Source organism: Rattus norvegicus, chromosome 1 (assembly GCF_021556685.1).
Source record: "Rattus norvegicus strain SHRSP/BbbUtx chromosome 1, alternate assembly SHRSP_T2T, whole genome shotgun sequence".
In the NCBI taxonomy this organism is placed as follows: domain Eukaryota; kingdom Metazoa; phylum Chordata; class Mammalia; order Rodentia; family Muridae; genus Rattus; species Rattus norvegicus.
This window is the reverse complement of record NC_141534.1, coordinates 163,318,245-163,336,009: the sequence shown is the minus strand read 5'-3', so window position 1 is coordinate 163,336,009 and position 17,765 is coordinate 163,318,245. Positions and strand designations below refer to the sequence as shown.

General features: G+C 44.5%; 1 protein-coding gene across 15 annotated transcripts in view; it reads right to left on the bottom strand.

Annotated features, from left to right (window-relative positions):
* Nucleotides 1-17,765, bottom strand: part of Tenm4 (teneurin transmembrane protein 4) — a 700,311-nt gene that overhangs the window by 499,864 nt on the left and 182,682 nt on the right.

Genomic DNA, 17,765 nt, shown 5'->3' with positions numbered 1-17,765 from the left:
CCCACACTTCATTTAGCTTGCAGAGATCTGTCTAAACTTCAAGAATTAAGACTTCTTACAAGAATCAGTCAGGTGTGATGTCACATACACATAGCCCTAGCACTTAGGAGAAAGAGGCAAGAGAACCTTGAGTTCAAGGGCCTTCTGCACTAACAGTGATGTACAGGCTAGCCTAGGATTATTTCTGCCTACCTCCCAGAGAAAGTCCCAAACTGGAAAGAACAAAAAGAATTAGATGTTTTGTCTTTTCTTATAAAAGCTGAACTTGATTACCTGCTCATATCACTGCCTTGATCCCCAATGTCTCCAGGTCCACACCCATCTCTGTATGTCACTGAACACAGGGTTGGAGGCTGCGGCTGTTGTTCTAAGCCAAGGGACAATCTTCTGAGAGTGTCTGCAATTCTCTTTGGGGTGTCTTGCCCCTGTGGAAAGGATGCTTGTGGTTCCTGGTATCCAGATCCCTGGTTGCTCCTCTAGGAATATGAATCGGGGCTATGATATTCACAACCCTTCTATCCCCTAATAACAGGGAAGAATACAATCTGGAGCTCTACAAGCAAGGGGAAAGTCACATGGAAATCGTGGAAAATCTTCAACAGCTTTGTGGAGCTGTCTGCCCTCCACTAAGTGTCCCAAGTGCAAACTTCACTCCGGCTGATGTTCACCTCTTCCCTTCATGCGCCCAACAGTGATGCTTCTATACCATAAGTTATTCTTAAATGGACTCTTCCCACTTCTTGCCTCTTTAAAGTTTCTGTTTACTCTTCCTCATGCTGTGAGCACCTCCCTGACTGTTAGCACACGGGTGTCATTTTGTGTCCCTTTCACCATATTCCTGTCCAACAGCTTGTTAGTTCTGGAATGCGACTTGACAGTAGGACTTGGCCACTGAACTCTCATCGTACACCCACGTTTGCAGTAGCACCGGTTACTCTTCCGACACCCACCTCAGTTCCCTCTGTGTTCCAAACAGTCGGAGCAGTGGGAAACTACAGATCTCTTCCCTTCCACCAGATAGCTCAGGGTAGATGCTGTCACTATAGGTGGGTCCTGCACTCAGGGACCTTCCACCCAGCACATGGGTAGAGATGACCACTTATCTGAACAGTGTTGAAACTTCATGGTTTGGTTTCTACAATTTAAATATCAAAGACTTAGGACAAGAGGAATTCTGTGCCATACTGGGGGCTTCTCTGTCCTGTGGTACCCAATCTTTGACCCTGGCATTCCTTGAAAGTGGACAAATTAAAAACAAACAAACAAACAAACAAACAAATGAACCAATCAAAATAAAACAAAACAACCAAAGAGTCAACCAATGAGATGGTTCGGTAGGCAGAGATATATGCTGCTAAGTCTGATGACCTGAGTTTGATCCCCAGGACCTACAAGGCAGAAGGAGAGAAGTGACTCCCACAAAATTTTCTCTGATCTCCAAATGCACACCATGGTACAAATGCCCCCTCCCATATACATACATATATACATACATACATACATACACACATACATACATACTTACATTTGCATGTAGTTATATACAAATACATACATAGTTAAAGAAATAAGCTAACTAAAAAATAAATAACACTTTAAGTGTTTTTATTTTTAAAAAATGTGGCCAGAATACAACAAATACATAGGTGAATGCCAGCAGCAAACCACTGAACTGAGAACGGGACCCCTGTTGAAGGAATCAGAGAAAGGACTGGAAGAGCTTGAAGGGGCTCGAGACCCCAAAAGTACAACAATGCCAAGCAACCAGAGCTTCCAGGGACTAAGCCACTACCTAAAGACTATACATGGACTGACCCTGGACTCTGACCTCATAGGTAGCAATGAATATCCTAGTAAGAGCACCAGTGGAAGGGGAAGCCCTGGGTCCTGCTAAGTCTGAACCCCCAGTGAACGTGATTGCTGGGGGGAGGGTGGTAATGGGGGGAGAATGGGGATGGGAACACCCATAAAGAAGGGGGGGAGGGTTAGGGGGATGTTGGCCCAGAAACCGGGAAAGGGAATAACATTCGAGATGTAAATAAGAAATACTCGTTAATAAAGAAAAATGTGTAGGTACCCTAATAGTTTCCTTTAATTCCTGTTTTGTTTAGTTCTAGCCAGAACTAGATTGAATCATGTCTCTCCCTCCAACTGACTACGTACGAGTGGAGATTCTTACACCTTTGTCTTCCCTATACCAAAATATAACCTTGTGTCTTAAAGTCCTCCTCAGACTGGCTGGAGGCGCAGAGCCAAGTGTCCACACTGTAGGGCCTCCACCCCTGCTGGGAGGTGCAGCTGCTGCTCTGGTAGGGACTCAGAAATCAGATCACCTGGCTTACTAACACTGTGGATAAAGTAAACATTAATTTTGATGGGGTGGGCAGAGAGGATTTCTTATCAGAAATATGAAAAGACTGTTGTATGGACAAATTAAAATGTGTTTTGTCGGTGTGCAGAGGCTTATTTTTTTATTTTATTTATTTATTTATTTTTATTTACTTCCTGCTTGGCTGGATCTCTGCTGTGTTGCAAAGAGCTGAGGGACATCCGGATAATCAAAGCTCGCTCACCATACATACTGTTAGCAACTCTTTTCAGACCCTTCCTGTCCAGATGCACAAAGAGAAAAGCAAAAGGAAATAAATCCAACACTTCCCAGCTACGCCCGTCACACCGCCAAGTCTCTGCAGTTCTGAATCATCAAACCTTGCATTTCTCATTAACTGCCCCTCATATGCAGCATTTTCAATTAAGCTGGGAGCACTGCTACACTAATTATGTTATGATATTAGTCCCTGCAGATTAATATGCAGCTAACAGTTTAGGAGTACCGTCTGGATTGGATTGTTCAGCCTACGTGCAAGCAAACACTTCCTGGAAAGATGTTCCCGGCCTGGGACTGTCTGCGAATGCCTAGTTTTATGAATTGACTTGACTGACCTACAGAACGTCTCGTTAGGTGGTTCTGGTGGTGTAGGCCAAGGTATTTTGTGGAAGAGACTCTGTAGACTGAGTCATGATGGAGCACTTGGTATGATTAGGTATTGGCCAATCCTTGGGGTCCGAACAGAGGGGCAGTGTGGAGTTTGAGCTGGGAGAACCATCTTCTTTGACCCCGGCCCTAATCACTTCTGGGAGGTGCATACTGTGGGTTCATAGGCCTTTGGGCTTGATTGGTGTCAACACTACTGGTTTCTCTGTGCCTGCTGACAGCTCGTGAGACTTCTCAACTTCCATAATTATGTGAGGTATCTCTTTCTATTGTTCTTTCTTTAGTCTACCAGCCTCTTGGTTCTGATTCTCTGTAGAGCCCCGTCTAATGCAAACGTCAAGAATTAGGAGCTGTCTGGTGCTTTCTGGGCTTCTCGTCTCCTGTCGATAGGCCAGTTATACCTCCACCAGGACCCAATCCCACTGAGCCATAAGGCTGTGTTCTGTGTTTCCTCTGCCACCCACACAACCCTGTGCTCATAGGAGGTGCTCAGTTAACACTTTCCCAGCAGACCTGCCTTGAAGAGTTCTACTAAAAAGCTACAGCAGAATATCTTTCAATGTCTGCTTTCCATATAAAGGGGAAAAAAAAAGAAAGACGAAAGAAAGGAAAATATATGGCTCTGTTCCATGAAAAATACAACCAGAGAAGGGGAAGGAAATCATATTTGCTGTTGCAAGTGCTAAATCACACACTTTCAAAACACACAGGCTTGTTTCATGCAACCAGGTATCATTTGAGGGAGATGCTGTCATGCACAGACGTAGATAGGCCTGGGTGCACTGACTTGCACCCGTGTGCTTTCGAGCACACCTGACATCAATTAATTTTGCTGTAAGGGGGCATAGGAAGGAGTCAGACATCTCAGAGTAGTTTAAGACATGTTTCTGTGTTCAAGATGGACAAAGGAAGCAAATGTCTTTTGACAGTACCAAATGCGATAACTTGTCACTGACATCTACTTGGTATGTACCACTCCTATGTACCTTTCTAAGTATTTTGCATCCCTTCTGAGCTAAGCATCCTTACCCCGAGTCCCAAGAATACAGAAACTGAGCCTTGGGGTTCCTGAGGAATAAAAAGAGAGTGGGCTGGGCTCTGAGCTAAGGTATTCTATTGACTTTGACTATAAGTCTCCTTAGGGCTCTCAATTTCTCACTTTGTAAATGTCAGAGTATGTGATTAGTGTAGGGGGCACATGAGCAGTGCAAATGATATCATATGGCAATTGTCAAAGGCATGTCAGATACGAGGCTGTAATAGATGCAGAAGCCAGGGTAGCCAAGTGAGAGCAGACTGCTCAGTTCCATTCCTGCCTTCTCCGTGGTGGACTTTCGCTGAGGCACACTCTGAACTGTCTTTGCAGTTTCCTCATCTTTAAGATGGAGATGAGAGTAGGGCCCATCTCATGGGGTTGCTTCGAGGACTAAATGGGCCATGTTGCACAGATTACCAAGAAGCAAACATGGTGTTTTAGGGTGCCCAACACTTCCCTGTCATGGGTTTCATCTGAACCTTGAAAGTCACTTAAAAGTCCACGCCTTAAGAGTGGGGAGGAGTCTCATAAGACTGCGGAATAGTTGTTGGTAGCTTGGCTGAGAGTCTAATCCACCTAAGGCAGACATTCCAGAGATCTCCCAGCACTGCGTTTTATGACAACTGCTTCCTGCATTGGATTTCTATGGGAACTCAGATTCAGAGAGACTAAGTCATGCACCCAAGGTTATAGGACTAGAAAATGCCAAAGTGAAACTTGCCCCTAGGCAAGCGAGAGCCAGCACTGGGCTTCTCTCATCTGGTGTTACGCTCTCTCAACCTGGAGCTTTTTCAAAATAATCCCATTGAAACCCAAATAATCCCATTGAAACCCTTTCCTTACCTATTCGTGTGTGTGTGTGTGTGTGTGTGTGTGTGTGTGTGTGTGTGTGTGTGAGAGAGAGAGAGAGAGAGAGAGAGAGAGAAAGAGAGATTTAATTTTACTGAAGCAAAGCAATTTGTACATGCTTGAAACTTGAGTATGATCTTTCCTTTCTTTTTAGTGAAAACTGAGTAAATAAACAAACAAACAATTAGGTTAAACTGAACGAAATCAGAGTAGAGAGTGTCCATTCCAGATAGAATCCTCCAGGTTCTGCTGATTCTCCTATTGAGGGGCAGGGCTCAAGTCATCATTAGGAGAGAATATTACTTGAAAAGTGTAATTTTACAATGCAAGGGTGACCATTAAATATCACAATTAAACATGGGAAGGAGAAGTCAGGCTATAAAGATGGGTACTGGACCCATCAAATCATCTCAAACCTGTTTGCTGCTGACCTTTATAGTGCATTCTTCTCTTCTCTTCTCTTCTCTTCTCTTCTCTTCTCTTCTCTTCTCTTCTCTTCTCTTCTCTTCTCTTCTCTTCTCTTCTCTCCTCTCCTCTCCTCTCCTCTCCTCTCCTCTCCTCTCCTCTCCTCTTCTCTCTCTCTCTCTCTCTCTCTCTCTCTCTCTCTGTCTCTCTCTCTCTTATTTTCATTAAAGAAGAGAAAGTAGGCTGGTGCATATTCATAAATGCTAATTGTCCATATTTACATGGAGGCCCAGTGCAGTCTCTGAGTCCAGTATATTCAGAGAATTAGGGGAAAGCTAAAATTCTATGCACCACTCCCCAGGGGCCCACGGTTTTCCAGCTTCCCCACAGACACAGAACACAATGATGGTGTTGATTCCATATTTTTTGTTGAGACAAAAAGGGTTCCCATGGTTTCTACTCAGAGAACCCCTGGTAAGTTGAACAAATGTGTCATGTGAATATGGAATCGTTCTCCTTTTGAGTCTTTCTAATTTTCCTTGAGTCAATTTGCACGGTTTACATTTCTGAGAAAATCTCCCATCTTAAGGCCTTGGGAGGTGTGAGAGTCGCAGAGCGTTGTCTTGTTGGACTGTGTAATTACACCAATGGCCTGCTTCCCTCTTCCTACCAGCTCTTCTCACTATAGTGTTGCTGCTCTCAAGCACTTGGTTGGCATTTACTGGCCAAAGCACACAGGTGATATGATGTCAAGATGCTGGCCACTGGTTTGGATAGAAACCAGGATATAGCTGAGAGAGAACACTTGTCGGAGTGGGTAAAATGTTTTAACCAGTCAGTCTGGACATGAAAGGAGAAGAAGGCCCCTGGGGTTAAGGAACGAAGAGTTACATTGCTCTGTGTGTGAAAGTCATGGGTATATGGACAGAAGAATGCTGGAAGATGGATCCTGGCAGAGGACATGGGAAAGGGACCAGGCTGCATGATGATATACAGGGTAAAATTGGCCAGGGAGACTTGGGACTGCTCTAGACTGCTGGCATCTTGCTTTAAGGTATACTGAAGTAATTGATCACTCTGCAGGTGAGGAAATACTGGGCATGTGGCGCAAGACCACCCCTGAAGTCATGTGAACTATACAAGCAGGCAGAAGAACTACTTAATGGCGTTTGATACAAAGCAGAAGCAGACTTAATAGTACTCAGTTCATGGGTCACTGTGCGGTTTACAGTCAATCCCAGGGTCCATGTCCTGCAGACCATCCCTAGAGTGTTAAGCCCATTTATGTTAAGGGAAGGGAGCACATATAACAAGTGTATCAAGGTGTAGGTAGGTGAGGGCTCAACCCTATGCAGGTCCAAGATTAAGATCAACTCCCACTCTGCTTGGAGTTTTTGAAAACTACTGCCAATATGTGCAGGGCCCTGGATTCATTTCTGAAAGGCAGGGATGGGACCGGGACCCAGGGTACATGCCCCAGACATCTCTGACACATAGAAAATTACAGGACCCATGCACAAAACAGCAGGGGGACAGACAGCCCAAATGTCATTTCTGATCCATGCATTTAGGGCCTGTCTCAATTAAGATCCGTTAGAAGTCAATTTCACAGTGGCTGGTTTTTGAAGATCCCCCAAAATGATAAGCCAGGAACAGGCTGTCACTTCCTTCGGGAGCGCGGGAGCAGAGGCCATCCTCCACAGGATGCGCCAATGCTGTATTTGTTTACTTTGATTTGAATTTAATTTGGTAAAGAATGTTTATTGAATCCTTTTTTTTTTCTCATTTCAAAAGCGATGCATGTTTAGAAGATAGGAACGGCTGTTACATCCCGTGCCTGGCCTCGGACCAGCCATGACTGGTGGCTTTATCACAAGCAAGCCTCAGACAATCTCCTAACACAGATGAGCAGTGGTTTTCAAATGCGGGGGTGGAGGATCCATCAAGGTGAGAATGAACAAAAACACACAGCACAATCCCAGTGCTTAGAAAACCAGTGGGAGCCGGTTTCTCTTGCTCACGTGCTGTCTGTCATTTTTCTGTAATTGTTTTCACGAAGCTTAGATTTTTAGCTCGGAGAACTTGCATCCCGTCTTTCATACTTAATGGTCTGCAAGGAACATTTCTCCCTGCTATTAAAAGCTCAGCAAACATCATTTAAACAGCTACAAAATACTCCATCCTCCAAGTAAGACATAATTCACCTAACCAGTCTCCTACAGTAGAGCATTTAGTGGTTTCCAGTTTTTACTCATGACCAAGGCCACATCGGTTGCCAGTATGGATACATTTGCTTACATTTCAGATTGTTTTCTTAGCACAGGTTCCCAGAAATAGAATTAGTAGGTCAGAGGATACAGGCTTTTTAGAGCCTCTTGGATTTCGCTGTCACACAGACACCCTGAGATCTCCCTCCCCCTGTAGAGTCTGAGGGCTCCTTGGTGCACTTAGCAGGCTGCCCCCAAAGGTGCATTTTAAAACTGTCTTCCTGGGGAGGGGAGGGAGCACTATTTGTCTGGGGCCCTGAGCCAGAACTGGAAGGACATGGTTCTTGTCTCCATGGAGACACATAAAATGTGTCTTCCAGTCCCCTAGTCTCCTCTCCCTTCGTCCAGAGTTCCCTTTTTGATTCTGGTGCCATGGCCTTATATCTAGGGCACAGAGAAGGCTCCACATGGGCTTATCACCTCACGTATCACAACTCCATAGGATGCAAGGAAGGGGCAGGGTGCATGCATGCTTCTAAGGTCACTTAGCAGTTTTTCAACCATGGATCAGGTTTTGAGAATCCTATTTTCTCCTTTCTTGAGGTACCTATGCATGTCAGAGAACTGTCTTCAAATGCACTCCACATGGCAGATTTTGGGTTCAGTTGGCCTCAAAGAAACTCTTGATTTATGTTCTAAAGTCACCAGAGGTACCTTGACCAGAGGGTGATGAGGAACTTACACAAAATAATGAGATACTTCAAAAGGAGCCTGGATGAAGACTTCTATAGCAGAATGAGAACTCCAACAGGAGACTTTTAGTACCAGAAGTCTTAACACATGGGCAGTGGCTGCAGGAACAGAGTCCTGTCACCAGGGAGGGTGAGTGCCTCCCATGCAGCAGAGGCTATGGGAGGTGACCTCATAATCCATGACCTCATCAAAGTGCTGGGGTCTAAAGAAGTCACATGCTTATCTGAAATACACGACCCTTTGCTGCCAGTGTCTAGTGGTGGCTAGACCACCAGAGGAATACCCCTTTAGCTCCATGTGCATGAGAGTTAACTGGCAGTGTTGTTAAACTCAGAGTCTGATTTGGTGTCCCCCTTTTCTAAGTTGTTCCAAGGCAATGGTGAAGCTGCTAGGTCAGGTACCACAGTTTGAGTAGCAAGTGCTTCTCAAGCTTTAGCAAGCATTACAAATTACCCAGAGACCCTCCCCCACCCTCTTCAAGCACAAATGCTGGGTCTAGTCCCTGGGGCTTGTGACTTAGCAGGTCCAGGGTGGAGTCTTGGAAGCTTGTAGACAATACCAATGCTGTGGACAATACCCTGTCCCTTGCCACAGCCCTACGTGTGTGTCTGTGTGTGTGTGTGTGTGTGTGTGTGTGTGTGTGTGTCCATTCACATAGAGGTTAGACGTCAACCTCATGTTATTTCTATTCCCTAGTCTCCTCTCCCCTCACCCAGAGTTCACCTTTGATTCTGGTGCACGGCCTTATGTCTAGGGCACATAAGAAGCCTCCACATTTCTTTGAGATTCACCTTGGGTTTTGTCTTTGTTTTAAGACAGGGCCTCGCATTGGCCCAGAGCTCACTGAATTGACTAGGCTGTCTTGCCAGCAATCTCCAAGAATCCTTCTGTCTCTGTCTCTCCAGCCCCCACATTACAAGTACATGCTACAACACCTCACAATTTTTTCACAGAATCTGAGGGCTCAAACTCTAGTCTGCATGCTTGCTGGACAAGAAGTAATTTGCCAAATGAATCACCTCGGGAGCCAGGCCCTCTAAGTGAGCACTGCCTTCACTGTGCGCTCTTGGCCTGCACAGGATGCCAGACCACCATTCTTAGGAGGTCTGCAGGTCAGCTGCCCTTGTCCTGGGACTCTCAGCATTCATCAGTGGCGTTAGGATAGGACCTTGTGTGTGGTATAGCAAATCTTCGAAGCCCCCTTAATCTCCCTGCTGAGGCAGGTGGTGGTAGAAGAAGTCCAAAGATTCTGGAACCATGGAAGACTCTGGTAAGAAGCTGCTTCGCAGTGTATCAGCTCTATTATGTTGTCAAGCACCGCTTTCCTGCTTGTTAGGTCTTCAGTTTAATAAAAAATATATTATCACTAAGTCCAAACTTTACAAAGATCCTTAGGGAATCTGAAATGAATCATGTTAAGCTCCCATTATAAAACAAACAGTCGTCTCTTTCACTCACTTGTGTCCACAGTGGACTAGACAGGCGGGGAAGGAGGCTCATCTTACAGGTAAAGTCTGCACTCTTTCTTTCTTTCTGGGCTTTTCTTAAGCAACAGAAACCAATGGGGGAGAGGAAGGCAGAACCAAGATCTTTGGCTGCCCTGGGAGGAGGAGGGTGCTTTACTCGGATGCACTCTCCTCCAGCAGAAAGGAGCTAGGGGAAACCTCAGGAGACACCACTTCCAGAAGCCCTTCATGGATCTTACCAGGTAGAAGCACTCTGAACTTCAACTTGAGCACAGAAAACACCTCCCTCTATGCACTGTAGAGTCCACTCCTGCTTTCATGTTGGACTGAGTCTCAAGGCTGGCTAGAGCCTGATATGCTCAACTGTGTACTCAGCCCCCTTTCTGTCCTTCACCTCATATGCTATAAGGGCTCTGAATGACCTCTTCAAGCTGCACTTAGGAGTTGGCTAATGGACACCTGCCCTGCAGGCAGAATCCTGTTTGGTTTAGGTCTCTGAAGCCAGCTCCAGCAGTGCCTCCCCAGAAGACCTGGGGGAAGGTGCTTTTGCTACTGTGTACCTCAGTTTCCTCTCCCAAATACCAGGGAGTGAAACTTGAAATGTCATGGTGATGGCACTGTTGGAAAGGATAGGCCAGAGGGCACATGAGAAGCTCATAGAACTTTACCTTAGGAAGTGAAAGGAAGGAGAAGGAAATGGGTCAAAATAGTGCAACAGGTGTGCCTCATCAGAGAGGGGATGGGGGCAGGATAAGGTATGATTGGGACTGCTTTTTTAAAAAATTTTTAAAAAATACTTTATTTATTATTCTATATGTTCAGGAGATGTAAGAGTGAAGTCATGTGCCAACCATTATGTGGAGGTCCAGAGGACAACATTTAGAGGTCAGTTCTCTTCACTTTCCATGCACTCAACTCATGTTATCAGGCATGTGTGACAAGTGCTTTTACCATCCAAGTACCTCGTTGCCCAAGGTTGAGTCTTTTTATAGCTCCATCCCATGATCCATAGCAAAAGCAAAAAGGGGCAGATCAATGGGCCAGATTTACAGAGTGCTTATGAAATGTTGCCTCTTGTTAGTTTCATTCTACCATTATAACAACTTTATACAATGACCTCTTGTTTTTCTGTCTTGAAGGATTTCATATAGTAGTCCAGGCTAGTCTCACACTCTTGCCATGCCTCAACATCCCCAGTGCCAGGATAGAAGGCGTGAGACAGCTTTTGCTGGTTTGATTTTGGAGATGAAACGGCCAGAGGCTTCGATTCAGGGACCTAGCTGAACCATGTCTACAGTGCAAGTTAGCAGTCAGAACAGTAAGCTGGAAAGTTCTGGGGGAAAAATGTTGTGTTATTTTGTGATCTTGCAGACACCAGGTTCAGGCCTAACCTAGAACAAAAGCCTAGTAGATTTGCATCATTGTATCCAACACTCAACACTGTAGCAACCCAAGTCCTTAACACCAGTACAAAGTGTGACAAACTTGCACCACATATGGAAGGCAGCCTAAGAGGAAGGCAGCTGATGAAGGCCTTGAGCAGCAGCCTCAGGGCTTGGTCTACCCTTTCCAAGCACAGAAATCTACATCACTATAGTGGCTACATCCTGAGGATCCAGCTGGTCCATATCTGCGTTGGTTATTTTACATTCTTTATCAATAATTCTTACAGCCACACTGCAGTGTAGCCAATGCCAATTTATTCTCCACTTATGGAAATATGTGACTATTTTCAATGTTCCTGGCTGAGGTTTGACAGAGTCAGTATGCAACATGAGTCTGTCCCCAGAGGACACCTGCAGTGATGTTTACTGTCTATCCTGTTGCCTGGCCTCCCAACATTAGGCATGATCTCCTGGCTGTGGGCAAAGAGAAGTCTAAAATGACGCAGCTCTCTGCAGCTCATTGTGGCTTGTCCTAAAATTGTAGACCTCTCGTGTGGAGTGCATAATTTCGTTAGTCTCCCTTGAGGCTCAGGATCCTCTAAATTGGAGATCTTCTCACCCCCTTTAGGATTAGCTGGGAGACCTGTATGTCACCCCAACAAAGTGCCAGGTACAGAGTAGCCATTTAATAAAGAGATATTCATTAGCTACATGCTGATTCAGTGTCCTCTGTGGTTGAGCTATGGTAGAGGTCCTACCAACCTCTCCTTGCCGAGTGTGCATATATACCATGATACCAAGGCCACACTTTCCTGGGTGGCGAGGGACTGTTGTGTAAGAGAATCTCCACCAGGAGCAAAAGGACAACGCATTGCCTTCAGGAGAGTCCCCTTCACCTGACAGAGAACCTATTTGGGATCTTGTAACTGTACCTATAATCTTGTCACTGAGTTATTTTGCATATCTTATCAAGAATTCAAAATTTAAACTCTCGCCCAAGCCAATAGTCAATGAAAGGAGTTTTTAAGCAAACACCTTTTTTCTTCAAACACTATTAAAGAGAAAAAAACAAAAAAACAAAAAAAACCCACATACCTTTCTCCTGCTTCACTAGAGACCTTTGAGCTATGAAGTGCACTTAACACCATTAATTGCCATGGAAACTAGAGCATCTTCTGTAGAATACGGTCAAGACTTTTATTTGCCTCTCTCTCTCTCTCTCTCTCTCTCTCTCTCTCTCTCTCTCTCTCTCTCTCTCCTCTCTCATTTCAGCAGAAAATTGGAATAATAGGCTGTTTGCCTTCCTTTTGTGGGATGACAAGGGTCTGCTTCCTCAACCCATTCCTGACATGTTGCGTCCTCCAACCTTTCTGGGACAGCCAACACTACTTACCAGGTTTCCAGGAAGGCAGGACTGACAAAAGGGAAAGTGGAAGACTTCCCGCCTATTCACCCCACTAAGAGAGCCTAGGCGTCTACCCATGCCCTTCATTAATTATTTGGTCTTCACCAATTTTTATTCGTCCTCACTAACGCCACTGTAACGTAGTGCTGTGACAACCAGTAATGACAAGTGTCATCTGGGTGCTTATAACAAAATAGGACTTTATCCCGCATTTACTCTGTGCAAGGCCGTTTCTGAGCGTACAGAAGAGGAGACGGAGGCGTGGAGAGATCGGATCCCCATTTCCACGGGCATAGAGTAGAAAGCATAGTTGGAACATAGGTTCTTCCAATCCTGAAGCTGACCTGTGAACTTTCTACCACAGGTTAGGCCTAGTTTAATAAGGAATGACTCCTCCTTAGCCAGTCATCAAATCCTTACTGAAGTGATTGATCCGTTAAATACTTTCAAGCCTCTACTGTTTGTCAGCAATCCCCTGCCTCACATGCACCCACAAACTCAGTCAGGTGAATTCCTCTACTTCCCACCCAAAAGGAGTTAATTCAAAAGTCCCCAAGTCACCTACACATACCTAGGAGTCCACATACATTATTTGAGAAAGTGACAACTTCTTTCATTTCCCTATATGGAGGTCAGTAAGCCCAAGATGGAGGCTGGAGTTTTAGACTGTAGAGCCCTCACTCCTCAATTGGGAGTCTGGATGATGCACCTATGTCCTCCAAGCTAACTTCTCAATGCTGTAACAGGACCACTCCCTGGAACCAGTTCAGAAGATGAAATCAGGAGGTGTGTGAGGCAACTAACTGTTCTGGTAGCTCCCACGAGGTAGGAGTGCAGTAACGGCTCCTCTCTGTGTCAGCTGTGGCTCTAGTCATCCATTACACCAACACTCACTCAGCATCAGTCACTCCCAGCTTCCTGTTTGTGTCCTGCTCCATTTTTCATTCATGGAAATATCTAGAAAGTTGGTAGTGTGACTAAATGAAATAATCCAAGCATAGAATCAAGCAGGGCACCAGGCCCAGGGCAGGCACAATGGCATTCATTGTGCCTGTTGAGGTACATGGTAGAACGGGAATTTGAAGTGACATCTGGTGATTTTCATTCCCGTGCCTGTGGTGGTTAGCATGGGGATGTTTGTCGTGAATGGAGCGCATGCTCAAACCACTGAAGCCCAGCTCACTGCCCTCTGCTTCTTTCGGCTTCTTTCAAAGTTCTTCTGTAACTCTCACTCTTCTAATTAAGGATGTCTGTTTTCCTAGGAAACGTCCCTTCTATCAATCCAACATTAGATACAATTAAATTTCTTAATGACATCCGTGATGATTATGCCACACTTCTAATTGAAAATGAATAATTGAAATTCTAATTATTACAAGAGTCAATAGAAGGTAACTCAAGACAGTAACTTGCTGGGCACAGCTTAAATTCTCAATTGCTGTTTAAATCCAGTAGGCATGTATCTAGTCAGCTACTTAATGAAAACACATGGTGGGGGGCATATCTTGGAAAGAAGCTTAAAGTACAAGGCACCTACAATGGTTTTGTTGAGGGCCTGTAAGTGCTGGACTTGTGGCTCTGGCCAATACTGGAGACCGGATTTTCTTTCATATTAAGCTTTCTAAAAACATGGGACAGAATGAGGTAAAAAGGGGAAAAATCAAATAAATCTCATTTATCTAGTGAATCAAGTATAAAAGCAGGAGCCACAGAGGCTCAGAAGAGAAGACATAGAGAACTTAACAGCTGAGGGCTGGGAGCTAAACTTCTACACAAGGAAATAAGACACACACCCAGGCCATGGAGGCCAAGAGTTAGAATGGAGCCCCTGACTTCTGCCTAAACCCTGGAGGGATTTCTTCCAGTCATGAGTACTTGGTCCAGCCGGCTACACAGGAGACCAAGAAGCTTGTGTCTATTTGGGAATTTGGGAAGGAAAAAAATCTTATTTTAGAAAAATGAACCCGCTGTTAAATACAAACAGGAAATTTAGGTTTATACCACTGATGGACTCCTCGGATTCTATACCAAAAAGTTACTGTGAAAACTGGACAGAAGCTAGGACAGTGGTGGTGGTAGGCAGGTAAGGAGCGCATGGGAATTCACAGACTTTGCAGAGGCCCTTTGACAATGTTGACTACAGTTAAACCCACAGAGGGAAGGGTGAAAAGAACAACAGCAACAACCAAAGAACAAAAACCACATCATCCTCACACAAGCTTCCAAAAGTTATAGCTCACCCAAGCAGCTTTCATTAGCAGGCACAACATCCAGAGTTCATATCCTTGGAATACTAAATACTCTGATGGATTAGAGAGATGACAAACGGAGAGTGAAAAGAAGCAAACGGGTAAAATTTACATTAGAGAAAAAGCGTTATGTTCTTTTAAATATGGAAACATAAAGGCAGGTTTGAGACATAAACAAGTGAAAGTCAAGATTTTGTTTTGCTTTTGTTTTTGTTTTTTGTGTGTTTTTTTTGTTGTTGTTGTTTTGTTTTTTGGAGAGATGGCTTAGCAGTTAGGAGTACTGACTATTCTTCCAGAGGTCCTGAGTTCAAATCCCAGCAACCACATGGTGGCTCACAATCACTTGTAATGGGATCCGATGCCCTTCTCTGGTGTGTCTGAAGACAGCTGCAGTGTACTCACATACATTAAATAAAATAAGTAATAAATAATAAATTTTAAAAAAGACTTACTGGGGAGGAACATAATGGCAGACTTCACTTTAAAAAAAGATCACATTTATATTAAACTTCAGAGGTTGAATGAAAGTGAAGATTAAATACAATCAATGCAGATTTTGTAAACACAAAAGATAGGTCTGTGGGGTTGGTGAGATGATTTACCAAGTAAAGGTACCAGTATGCACTCCTGCATTATGGACGCATAAAAATTTTAACTGTTTATAGAAAATTTCCCATAATGTAGCACAAAGCAACAGAGACAGACAGAAAATGACAGAGCTCCGTGCAAAGCAAGGTAATGGGGCAGGCTAAAGCCAGTTAGCATACAAACTGACAAATTCCATGACCGCATCCCCTGGAACCCATGAAACCTGAGCATTGCTTCCAGACCGGACTCTTAAAGGAGAGCTGCATGTGAAGAACTAGGAAATAATGTGTACATCTGAGGAATACAGTTGTAGTGCTATGGCTTGTGCTCTATTTTCTTCTGCAGGAAACTCTCCATGCCTCGGTTGTCCCACCAGTCAAGATGGATACGGGATTCCTGGGCAGGCTTGAATGTACCTTGCAGATTGAAGTGACCCTGGTCAAGCCTGGTTTAGACCAACAGGGCCCAGAGAATGCTCAGGCATGCGTACACGAACAGACACTTATTTTAAGTATCTGTCTTTGCAGGTGGCTTGTTACTGCAGCTCGACGTCGATGATTGCTGGTCAGCTCCACTCACTTTACAATTCTGAGATGAACTCTGCTGACCCTCTTTTCTTTATTTCCTTTTATACTTTAAGCAAACTTCATAGGTCCCAAGCAACAGTACAGTTTGCTCAACGTCACTCAGTAAGTTCAAGACTTATTGCTTAGACTATTATCAAATCCTGGACTTGTTTGGTTTGTGTGTATACCCCGTTCTCTCCTTCTGTCATGTGGCTTCTAGGAATCGAACTTGGGCCGTTAACACATGGTAGGAAGTGCCCATGCTTGCTTGGCCATCTTGATGAACTCCTAAAGCCTGTTTTTTTTAATGTATCAGCAAACGTCATCTTAGCACGTTTGTTGTGAAATAGATGGATTGAGTGGTTAACAACTCATCTAGGAGACCAAAAATATCAACTGCAAGCACACAAGCTCACACTCAGGGTCTGAGCCATGAGGTCTGACTCAACATAGCAAGGTCCCCTGAGAGGCCTGTTTCCCTTTATGAGATGTCTGCAGCCCAAAGAGCTCGCTTAGAAAATGAATCCCCTTCATGCCAGGGGAAAGAAAAACACACCGCACTGGAGTGGAAAATAATCACAGCCTGTCAGACTTCTTGGCAGGCTGCTGATCTTCATGGTCCAGCAGATGGTGTCAAGGATGTGACCCCTAGAGATTCTCAATGGGCAGTTGACAGAGCCCTCATCTAAATGGGCGACATGGAGTCCCACGGCTGATCCGTGCCTTCGTGCCTGGTACTTAGCAGCTGCCAGAGAGTGGTCTGATGGGTAGAGTTTCCCAGTGGAACCAATGGCGTCCTAAATAATGCATCGCCTTGTTCTACCGAGTGTGGGGGTGACAGGCCATTCCAAGAGGTTGCAGAGGGTTGGCTTCCTGTGACAGCAGCAGGAGATAGAGACATCCAGACCCTCCTCTCACCCTCTTTGGTTTGGCATCTCCAACTAAGCCAAAAATAAATTTGAGGATGACATTAAAGTATTTGTGATTTAGAAGCTGCATTTGATGTCACAAAATAATTTAAAACTTATTTCCAGTGGGAACAAAACAAAGGCAATGAATGCATTCAGGGAAGAACAAATGCAGGAGTCCTAATAAACATATGAAAAGATATTTGGTCGCATTGATAATTAAAGAAATAAAAAATCAAAATAACAAAAAGATGGTATATTTTGTAATCCTTACCAGGTTGGCAAACATTCAAAGGTGTGTTAATCCCCAGGTTTGCCTGTTGTGAAGGGGCTTTCTCATCCACTGATGATGAGATGTCCATCAGCAAAACATTTTGCAGGCCAATTTGGCTATTCCCACCCAAATGCCAAGTGTTTTGGTCCATGCTTTCAGTTAAAGGAGGTGAGGCAATAATCATAGCCAGTCCCCACCCAACACATCAGGAGAGGCACAGGAGGTCATCGAAGAGTTGTCTGTAAGAACTGGCTGCATTTGGAGCTATGCACATGGCTGAGAAGAGCTCTGAGTGCATTCACACAATGGAAAAGCATGGCGCAGCTCAGAGGAGGGCCTGAGCTCTGGGGAGCAAGCTCCCAAACAACTTCATTAGGCGGGAGACAAAATTACCTCTGTTGTATAAGTAAAATACAAGTCTACTTTTTATCTCTTTTTTTTCTGGAAGAAGAAGAAAAAGCAATGGTCACTTCTGGAGACTGGCAACCACGGGCGTGAGCCAGTTAACACCTGCTCCAGTATATCTTCATAATGCTATACTTTCTTATCAGACACCTCTCCCCCTCACGTCAAAAGAGTTATTTGGGAAAGGAGACTGTGTGTAATTTTCATACCTGCACACACAGAGAAAAATGGTTAACAAATATTATGACATGCTGTAATATGAAAGGTTCGACAG